The 11,253-nt window shown below is 36.5% G+C and overlaps 1 protein-coding gene across 2 annotated transcripts in view; it reads left to right on the top strand.

Moving 5' to 3' along the window:
* Nucleotides 1-378: 378 nt before the first annotated feature.
* Nucleotides 379-11,253, top strand: part of LOC306852830 (putative E3 ubiquitin-protein ligase MID2) — a 137,601-nt gene continuing 126,726 nt past the window's right edge. For both annotated transcript variants that reach the window (XM_079389929.1, XM_079389927.1), the window contains exon 1: nt 379-672. The gene's annotated coding sequence lies outside the window, so the exon portion shown is untranslated. The remainder of the gene's footprint in view (nt 673-11,253) is intronic.

Here is an 11,253-nt window from a genome sequence, read left to right as displayed (position 1 = left end):
TTGACTAACTTGTAATCTAACTTTTGTGGTTACTGAACTGTTTGAAAGGGAAATGCATGCTTCTGTTTAAAAGACACTATAGCCTATACTAAAAAACAGAAAGCCACCTTGTAAGCCATGCTTTGCAAGGCTGAAGTATGGTTCTCATGCTGAATGTGTGTTTAGTCGATATGTTTATATAACCAGGTCGATATTCATATGCATTCAGCTCAGACTGATTCGATTGTCAATGCTTGTCAACTTGTTTTCATTGTCCAATACAATCTGTGCACATGACAAAGCCGAGCTCAAGGACGTGTCCTGCCGAAGCGATGCCGGTGTAACCCATACCAGCCGCCACTGAGGGAGGGATGAGAGCTATTCCCGTGGGATGATCACGTGTCCGTGGGGAGTAGTTGTGTGTGGAGCCAGTGGTAGCGTCAAGCGCGTCGTTCAGACTTGATTGTTACAGTAAAGAAGCTGTCAACACAGAGCCGACTGTATTCGCGTCTTTGTTCAAAGCGAATGAAAATGCACATGAGGATTGAGGATCTGGCGATCGATTTCCATAAACTTCTGCGCGCATCTCAATCGCATCAAACACACTCAGCGTGCTCAGTGTTGTAATAACAACGCTACTGTTTACTATTGCTACAAGATACGCCGAGTACTAAAGACTGTCTGCAAATCAAGGTGAGTGCATGTGTTTTTTGCAGTTTTATAAGTTTTAGGAACAATTAAAACATAACAGATCGTTTGTTATCATGAAGATAAACAACTCTGTTTACTATGAATGTAACATTATATCTACATTATGGAAAGTTATGTTTCATTTGTTATTGCTGTAGACTGCATTGTTCATATTTGCACTTGTATCGTGTGTTTTTATATAACTGCTGTACAAAATGAAAATAGAGCAGGTACATGGGACTTCTCCGGTGATGAAAGCTTCTGGATAATGTGCAAGAACAACGTGATCCAATTCATGCCTCTGTTGCCTCCTCTGAATTTTTTATTTCTTCTAAATAGGCCTATATATTGTTTCTCTGGACGTTTTAGATGTCTTGAAAATATAATGGCCATAAAATAGCCATTTTCCAAGGAGGGGTGATATTACAAACACTTTTATGCTTTGATAATTGAATTTTTTTAAATGAATAGTTACCCCAAATATGTAAATTCTCATTATTTATTCATCCTCATGTCGATTTGTCTTTCTTCTGTGCTGAAGACAAAAAAAGTAGCCTATAGAACTTCCAAGTCTTCCAACAGGAGGGAATTTAAGTCATTATTCACCTATATTTTCATTAAGTATTTGACCAGATCAGTTTGCTGAACTCAAGAACTGTCATGAAAACAATTCACTACGTCCTACATTACTGCTACTAATATAGTTCACTGAATGAGTGAATAAAAGTGAGTGAATTTAGACACTGAGCATGCTGGATTTGCTGCAGACATCAGGTATTTTCTAGAAGTTATTAGTTGAGTGTACATCAGTTATTGAGATGCATTATGGTGTTGAATGAGTGCACTCGACAGTGTCCACTATGGTTTTGGACACCACCTCAAATGGCTCAAATCATGTATCTATATGAGTATAGGGGGCGATTACAATGCCTGATCAAACAAAACATGTAAAAATCTAACATTTGCATAGAGTGTAAGCTAAGGTAGCAGTTTAATCAACTACCAGTATGCTAAACTAGTACACTGAATGGTTAACTTGCAAAAGAGTGGCCAATTTTGTGGTAATTTCAGTTCCACGGTAAATGTAAAGGATGACAGGATTTTAATTTTGAGGTCAACTGTTCTTTTATATCATGTACAGCTTCAGTGCATTGCATGGTTGTCAGTATCTTAAAATTGACATCCTCTATTCTCATGGCAGAAATATCAGAACTGTGTGGAGGTGTACCTGCCCTTAGCGATGAGGAAGCATATTACACGCCTCCGAGTTGAAAATGTCTGTTTTTCATTCAGTGCAGTTCATGTGGGGCATTTGTTTGTAGCCAGTTGATTTCCATATTGCATCTGAATACATAATTAAAGGTTACAATGCATTGTTGTGCACTGCGAGTTATTTTGGTGGCATTTCTTCATAAAAGTACTGTCATCCCCATAGTAACACTGAGCTTATTGTATATCCGACACCTGTGTCACCGGCTGTGCTGTCAGCGCTGATTTGACATTCATGTGGTTAGATCCGTTTGTGGAATAATGGTTTACGGTGCAGCTTTTCAGTTGCACCACTTGGAACCAGTCCTTAGAGCTTGTTTAGAAAGAACATAACTAGTTTGTGATTATAATAATAAGACCTGTTCATACGATAGTTTGTTCTTGAGGAAGTGTGAGATATCATATTGGCACTCTGTCTAGCCTTAAGATGCATTTAAAAGGTGCCCAGCAGTTGAAAAGGGTTCCTTCAGTGTTGTTTCAGCCTTTCTTCTGTTTATGCTGAGTAGTCTCAACTTCCTGCCAGTATTGTAGGGCGTTCTTAAACTAGCAACAAACATCCAATTTAGACCACCCTTGTGTTATGTGACATATGAGAAAATCCATCCCCATATGTACAAAGGCTTCATTATCCAAAACTCTGCTTATATTTACAAAAAATCAACTCTGATGCCATGTTCAAAGACCTATCTTTCCTTCATTACCACTGTAGCTCCAAAGGGAAGAAGAAACGTTTCTCAATATTAAAAAGCACAGAAGGTAATTTTCCATGGCTGACCTGCTGTGCCAAATGTATTTTTTGAGCCTATGTACTATTCTTATCTCAGGCAAGGCAGCCTGAGAAAGGTTGCTGAAGAGCTTGAGGAGATATCTACTGAAAATATTGAGATATGTGTTAGACATGATGCCAGGAACCTGGTGGTGATTAGGAGGGGGGTCCGTTAATGTTGTTAGCTTCTCGTCAGGGGTTTAATATTCAATTAGAGAGTCCTGCTTTCATGCCAGCTCTTATGTAAATGTGGCCTTAAGGTTGATTTAAAATGTCTTATATTAAGCATTTCTATAGTTTACTGTGTCAATGAGGCTTAATCGCATGTGGACAGTAAGGCCTGCTGTGATGACGGTCGCAGTAACAGCCTCCCACTTTTTCAATCTATCTTTTGCTGTATCCTTATCTTTCGCTGCATACACTCTTTAGCCAATCCAGCATGTGATCTCACACTGATTTAGTGTTCATATTGTGGTTCTCGGTTATACTTAGTGTGCTGATTTAAACTCTCCTTCTGTTTACCCTGCATATTGAGCTCTCACTGAATGATGACACAATGGAGCTGACTGCATGGCAGGTCATCTCATAATGCACACAGCTTTTTCTAGGAGAGCCTTCAAATAATGCAGGCCTGTTGAAATGGGTATGACTAATTTTGTTTTGAGCCAGAGTCAAGACGAGGTGACGTTGTGATGTGACTTTCATTCCATTTTTAGTGGAATCAAATCATAGTGTCTGTTATGAAGTGCCATGTAAGTGTCTGAAGAGTCTATTTTAGGGACTATTTATAGAAATAATGAATTAAAGCTACAGTAAAGGTTTCATTTATAACCAAATAGGGGTTTAAAGCCTGATCCCACTGGAGAGCCTTTTCAAATTCAAGAAAAAAAAAATTCTCTAGTATCTAGAGTTTTGAGGAACCAGAAAAGCAACAAAATTATCTAAAGAATGTGTATCAAAAGAATTTGAATCTTCAAACTAGCATATAGCCAAATTGTGAAATTGTGGTTAAGTTGCTGAATGCTGATTTTGCTAAATAAAAAAAAAAAAAAAATTTCAGAAATGTTAATTTTTTTTTATGTCTCTATATAGATTTGTGGATTTATTTACTTATGGACTAATTTGATAAGCCATACACTCGTAAAATTACTATTTTTGGGGGTAACGCAACCATTTTTGGGTTACTCGAATAACTTTTCAGTGAGCAGTTCTTAAAATAAACTAATTTTTCTTAATTAAGAATATTTTTACATTTACATTTATTTAAGGTTGTTTAAATTATTTTAACCTTTTTCCAAGAACCTTTTGTGCAATAGAAAATCCCATGGATGTTAAAGGTTCTTTATGGAACCATCAATGCCAATAAAGAACCATAAAGTTTTAGGAATGTATTTAATTTTTTTCTTAATCGTAAGATTTAAAAAAAAACAACAACAACTGTTTTGGTTTTTCCAGATAAAAAAAGATACTTTAACAAATATTTAATGAATAGTATAATATTTTCATTAGCCAAAGAAAAGTGTCGTTTTTATCCCATTTATCAATACTGGTACCTCATAAAAGTGTCATCCTGTGTGGCTTCATACAATTTCCCTTTTCCTTCCGAGACGCAGGACATCACCATAAATTCCAATTGTTCAGTTTTCAGTATGGTGGCAGTTTATCTCATTTTAAAGGATGTGGCACAGTGTAAGCTGTTATTCAAGACACTTAGAAGACATTGTAAATTGTCATTTTTCTCCTGCTGAAATAATTAACGCCGTTCTAAGCTCATTAGCTACAATGCACATTAGAGTCACTGAGATGGATGTCGAGACATTCACCAAACCAGAAAGACAGTCTTGTCTTCCACTATCTTTAGTTCATTCGAACAACTCCTTAACCAGCGGCATTCAGAAGGTTTTAATTTGTTTGTCTTTCAGCCCGTGACGAACACACCTCTCCCTCCATACAAAACAAACAGACAGTGTTTAACTTCATAGAGGGTTTGGCATCAATACAGATAGTCTTACTCAAGTGTTTTACTCAAGGTCAAACGTGTCACCTTCAGCTGATGGAAGTAGCACAGATGTTGAAGCTTGTAATCGTCTCAATGGGAGAGTTTAGGCACAATGCTATTGTTCTAGTTGTTTTGTTTTGTTGGGAGCCATATAATGCCAATCGGCGGGGTGGGGTTGTCTAGACTCCAAGGGGGACATGTTTGTGTAATGACCAAAATAGTGGACCAAAAGGAACAGGAGATAAACCTTAAGTATCCCTTGGCCAGCCAACATCGTTTAATGCAGAGTTCTCTTGTGTGGATTAGATGCCATTGAGGCCAGACTTTCATTATCGTGTTTTGTCTCAAGTTTTCTTTCTAAACAGCCACCTACAATGTCTCGGTGTTTATCTCAATAGGGTGAGTTCAAGAAAATTGGGCCATTTTTCACATTCATGGTATTCAAAATAAGCTTACTTTCTGGTGTCATAGTGGGGTCAGTTTTTACTCGCCCTGCCAACATGTTTTAATTTTTATCAACATATTTTATGTATAGGAAAAGCATGTTATTATTACATATTATTACACATATTATTAATATATATAAAAATTATTCCTGTGATGCAAAGCTGAATTTTTAGCATCATTACTCCAGTCAGTGTCACATGAACCTTTAGAATTCAATCTTATAAAATGCTGCTGAATAAACATTTCATTATCAATGGAAAAACAGTTGTTCTGCATAAAATGTTTTTCATTATTTTTTTCATTAGCATTATTTGAGAAATAGAAACTTCAAAATAATGGCATGTATTTGAAACAGAAATCTTTATTTTATCCTTTCTAAGTAAAAATACTAAAACATTTCTTAAAAAAAGGTCTTGACACCTAACTTTGAATGGTGGCGTAATAGAATATATATATATATATATATATATATATATATATATATATATATATATATATATATATATATACATGCATATACATACATGCATATACATATACACATATATATGCATATACACATATACAGCTCTGAATTTACAGTTTTGGTGGAAAATTATACAAACATATATTTATTTGATGGTTCCAACACAAGTCATTACACTGTGTTGGAAGTGACATTTCAACAACCAATGTTAACTAGCTATAGTAAGTTGCCCTAAATTAGTAGCAACAAATATCTTTGAACCTTGCATTGATGTCAATGTAAAAAAGTTGACATTTACCTCAGTTCACTTTATTTCCCACCCTTATTGTTTCTATTTGCTTGCTCCTATTAGAGAGAACTTTGTATGCTTCTATGTATACTTGAAGCTAATGTATGCTTTTTAAGCTATGTCAGTTGCTGTGTCACCCTTATTTTTGCTAGCGTTCCACCTGTTTTATATGAGCAAAACCTACATGTTTTTGACATTTTGAGATCTAACAAGTGAGGGACTCTTTCTGCTCATGCATATTTTATTATCACGTTCTGCTAAAGTACTCTAGCAATTTGCATTTTGCTGTTCTTAGTTCAAACTGCTGCTTGCCCAAATATTAATTACATGGATGGAGGGTATAGCAGTTTGTCATAAATACATTTCAGGAGATGTCAGGTCACCATTTTCATTTCAGATATTTGCATTTGCAAGAAAACATCCATAAGCTAATTGATACACTCAGATCGGAGCAGTCCCACAAACTCGGAAAAGAAAGAAAGACAGATTGCTTTGATGCATTATCACAAATCTCCTGTTCATTTGGACTCTCTCTTCCACCTTTTTTGCCCTGAACATGAACAGGAAATGTGCCCACATTTTGGTTCGTGGGAAAGGTTGAGAGCATGCAAATGCGTGTAATTAGTCAATGCCAACGCAGCGATTAAAACCTACAAAGTAAGTCATTAGTTCCCTGACATCCGTGGCGCCTAAATTCACTTATATTTTTCTTCCCACTGCATTACTGGTTTGAAATTAAGTGATTTGCTAACAGTCACACAGCAACGTGAGCTAGCGACTGTGAAAGTCAGTTATTTGTGACTCATGAAGTGTCAGATGTTCCTTAGTGTCTCTGTATGAGCCCTGCAGTTTTGTATTGTCTGGTTTAATTGTCGTCCTGCTTGGGCTGAAGGCCACGGCGTGTGGATCACTGCACTCTTGCGTTCTCCATGTGTAGGCGTATCTTGCTCTGCCTTAAGGAGCAAATAAAGACTCACATTGTTGCCACCCAGTCAGCCTGCTGGATTCCAGAGCTTGGGAGAGGAAATCTATCCACAACACTAACAAAAGCAAACTGGCATACCGCTGAAGGAATCAGCCAGGCATGCTGGGAAAGTTTGTACCCATCTTATGCATCTTAAATGAAACGTGATAACCTTGGATAATCTTGGATCCATATACAACATTCCGTTCTTGTGTATGGGAATTGCTATTTCCAAACGTGATGGCTGCTATCCAGTGCTTTCAACACCCACTGAGACTGTAATATAAAGACGTTTGTGTATTTATTACAGTAGATGTTTTGTTCATTAGCATTGGGGAGTCTGATTCATTTTAGTGAATTGATTTATTCGGTTGGGTTATTTAACCCTCAGAGACCCAGCATAGCAGTAATATTGTATTAGGGTTAAATGAGTATATAGCTCACAATTTTATATTTTAATTTTGTAGTTATATACATTTATGTTAATATTGCTGTTTATCATAATGTTTTTTCAATAGCTTATGTAGATTGTCAAATGTTGTGTTGTTTTGGCCTCAGCATTTTTTTTTTTTTTTTTTTGAAAATAGGCTCATTTTCCAACTCCCCTAGAGTTAAACAGTTGAGTTTCACCGTTTTCTGTTCCAAGGACCATATTTATTATTATTATTATTATTTAGTCATGTAGCAGATGCTTTTATCCAAAGCGACTTACAAATGAGGACAACAGAAGTAATCAATTGTAGTATTAAAACAACAAAAAAACTGATCCAGAATGGATCTGTATATTTATTTATATTATTTATATAATATAGATATCTGGGAATCCATACTCTGGCCAAGTCAGTCATTTTCTATCTGATATGTTATGGCATTGTTAATGGAGGAGAACAGTAAAGTGCACTGATTTTATTCTAAGGTGTACTAAGATTTTACTGATATTAATGACATATTTCTCTGTTTTTGCTAAGAATGTTTAATTCCTTCCAGTTTTACCATCTTTCCATGATTTATAGTAGTGAACGTTAAGAAAAAATATTTTGTATTTTTCAGAGGGGGTTTTGCTGAGCGCTGTATGTGATAAACATTTTAATAATCAATTTCTTAAAATATAGTACTGTATGATCACAACATAGTGTTGTTTTTTTCAGTTCTGTTTGTCTTCCCACAGATTCACTGGCTGTGCATCTTTGAAAAGCCCACAACCTACAATTAACAGGGAGAGGCTGAGCACATGGAGACTCTCTCTTCTAATTGTCAAGCATTGTTTTTGAATGAGCAGCCTGAGATCTGCTCTCCATCACTAAGGCTTTGTTTAGGTAGAAAATAACATCAAGGGTGGCAGTGTGTCACTTCCTCCTGCTATAATCAATTCAGAAAGCAGTAATGACAGCTTTAGTTTCTCTCTCCGGGTCATCAGCCACAGCTGGTGGGCGCAGCCTCTGTCATCGGACATACAACATTGCTTTAGTTTTTCATCCATTATAACCTTGCACTGCATTTTCACTGGATTTTAGCGCTAGTGTCTCATCCGCCTTCTCATTGCCCTTTTGTAATTTTTTTTTGTGTGGTTTTTATCTGGTCTTTGTGAGGCTAAATTGCCTTTTATGGAATTTGAAATGACATTTTAATGCACTTTCTGTGCACAACACTTTTTTTTTTTCTTTCCTTTTCCCACATCGTAAAGAAGCTTTTGTGTTTTTAAAGTGCACTTCTTGAACTATAAATAATCTTCTGGTTGTTTTGGAGGGATAAAATAAGACATTTGTGATGCCTTGCGAACCAAGTTTAAATATTACTCAGGTTTGTATGTGTATAAGTGCAATGGCATCACAGTAGACTGTGAATATGACTAGCTTTAGCGCTTTTAAATTTACCAACCTCAAATATAAAAACACAGTCAGAGATTTGCAATGTACTTCATGCCTGGTGTCAAGCAAAACTACAGTAGCTTTATTGTAACAACCAATGACTTTATTAAATGCATTTTGACATCACTTAACAAATGCATTATGGATCAGTCGTTGATGTTTATCAAATTATGAATGCATTTAACCGACTGCATGATTTACCTCGCAGTTTAAGGATACACGTCAGACATGCATATGCAACACACAAGAGCCTTAAGGTTCCTTAAGGAACTTAAGTGTTTGCCAGAGGGCCGGCGGGGAGTCTGAACAAGAAGCCGAAGTGTGTACGACTGGTTGAGGTAAAGGGATAGCCTAGTGACAGGTGGCTGCCCTTCAGTTGAACCACACAGTTCGGTGGCAGTGCCGAGTTACCCCCCTCCAACTCACCTCCCTCTGATCCTCAGAGCTCAATTTCCACTTCCACCCCGCCGGCCGAGCCTGAACCTACGCCAGAGTCAATCTCATGGGACGGGGCTATCGAATTTCTACCGCGATACGGAATAGCACCTGAGGCACTTTCTGTGAGAGCAGTGTTGCTGAGAAAATGGAACGATAATAACCCGAGTGCCAGTTTGTCTTCCAAACTGTTTTTATTTGGTGGTAAATGGTCTTCCACTGCAATTTTATGCTCATTAAATAGCTTCAGTTTTATTGAGTATATTCAGAACAGTGCGAGATGGTTTTCTGCATTTATGAGTGAAAAAAGGATATCTAGATAAGGGGTGTTTGCAGGCGAAGTTTACTTTGTAATTGTAAAATAAAGGCTTTAGGGTAGCTTAATATTACTTGTACAGACAGATGCAGGTAATAAGGTGTATTTAGCATGAATGTGTTGAAAATCATCCCCATTTAATAAATGCTGTTCGACAGGGAGAGAGTAATAATTCATAATGAATTGTAGGGTGGAGAAATGGCTCACTTCATGAGCTGCCTTAGAAGGCATTTTCTCACAGCTTGAATGCTTAAAGCGTATGTAGATGTGTTTATGATTTCCTCAGATCATGCAGAGTTGTTTCGTCTTTATCAGAGCGTAGCTTGGATGTATGGTCTAATGTAACATAATATATACATTTGCACTTACTCATAACTGCAACAAGTTGTTAATGCAAGCATGAGTAATGCCATTTAGCAAAGCCATAGCAACAGTAGGAATACAAATATTGGGCAATTGACCCTGCCTAAAAATGTTAATGACCAATTATCTTGTCAGACTGGCTTTGGATACCTTTGAACTCATTTTACAGTAATTAGACAGTAATACTGTAATTATACAGTAAAACTTTGGGAGATAGATAGATAGATAGATAGATAGATAGATAGATAGATAGATAGATAGATAGATAGATAGATAGATAGATAGATAGATAGATAGATAGATAGATAGATAGATAGATAGATAGATAGATAGATAGATAGATAGATAGAATTAAATACATCTTAAGAAATTCATGTAATATAAATGAACATTTTATAAAACATAACATCAGTCAGGACACCTACATGTGTTCCAATGTACTGTAAACTAGTCTTATGCCTTGATTCAAGTCTGTGGTGTTTATAGTAAAGAGTTCACAGTATCTTAGTTAATATGTTGAAGAAATTTTAGAAACCGTTTACTAGCTCTTGTGTGATCACTTGTAATTGCTTTTAAATGAGACTTTTCTCTGTTCACTCGACTGTGATAAGAATTTGCCTTGATTTTCATTTGCAGTCGCCATAAATTTGAATCATATTACTGCTTAATTTAACATTTTCTTTAAAAACAAAACTGGATTTTCAGGCACATTTGACTGAAAACCATGCTGTTCACAGAAATCTCCAGTGCATTAGTATTAAATGTTCTATAAAGTTATATAAGGGGGTGGAGCTAAAGTTCAATGATCTAATTACACACGTGCCCCAAAGAGACTGTGGCTGTAGTAACTACACTGAAAGTTGGATGTGAAAGTGTTTATTAAATGACAAGTAACTGCAGAGTTAAACTAGGATCCACTTAATGCCCACATGCATTGTGAGCCACTCATGTGCACTAGATGGCAGTGTGGATGCACACTCCAGCACCCACACTTACATCACTGTACTGAGAAAGCTTGCACAAACCAGCATAAGCAAGCTATATATCACTGTATTGTGTATTAAAGAGATCTCTGTCCTGACTATAGACTAAATTAATTCATGGATTATCGCAAGAACCTAATGAGATACAGTAGCTGTTGAAAGATGTTTTTTGGTCACAACATAAACTGCTTCATACAATAATTAGATCCGGTCCTCCAATTTGATTGGCCAAACAGTGTTCCAGTAGCGTTGATTATATGCAGTACAACAACATGCTCAGAAAACTACGTAATCCATATAATGTATGATTTATACACTCACAGAAGCTGTCTGAGTTAAGAACATGATGCATTTGTGTTTCTCTGGCAGCTCTTGGCAGCTTCATCATTTGAGTTCTGCTGAGATGCTTTTGATCCCTT

This window comes from Barbus barbus (assembly GCF_936440315.1).
Source record: "Barbus barbus genome assembly, chromosome: 33".
Classification (NCBI taxonomy): Eukaryota; Metazoa; Chordata; class Actinopteri; order Cypriniformes; family Cyprinidae; genus Barbus; species Barbus barbus.
The sequence above is the reverse complement of the archived record's forward strand: the minus strand, read 5'-3'. Positions and strand labels throughout refer to the sequence as shown.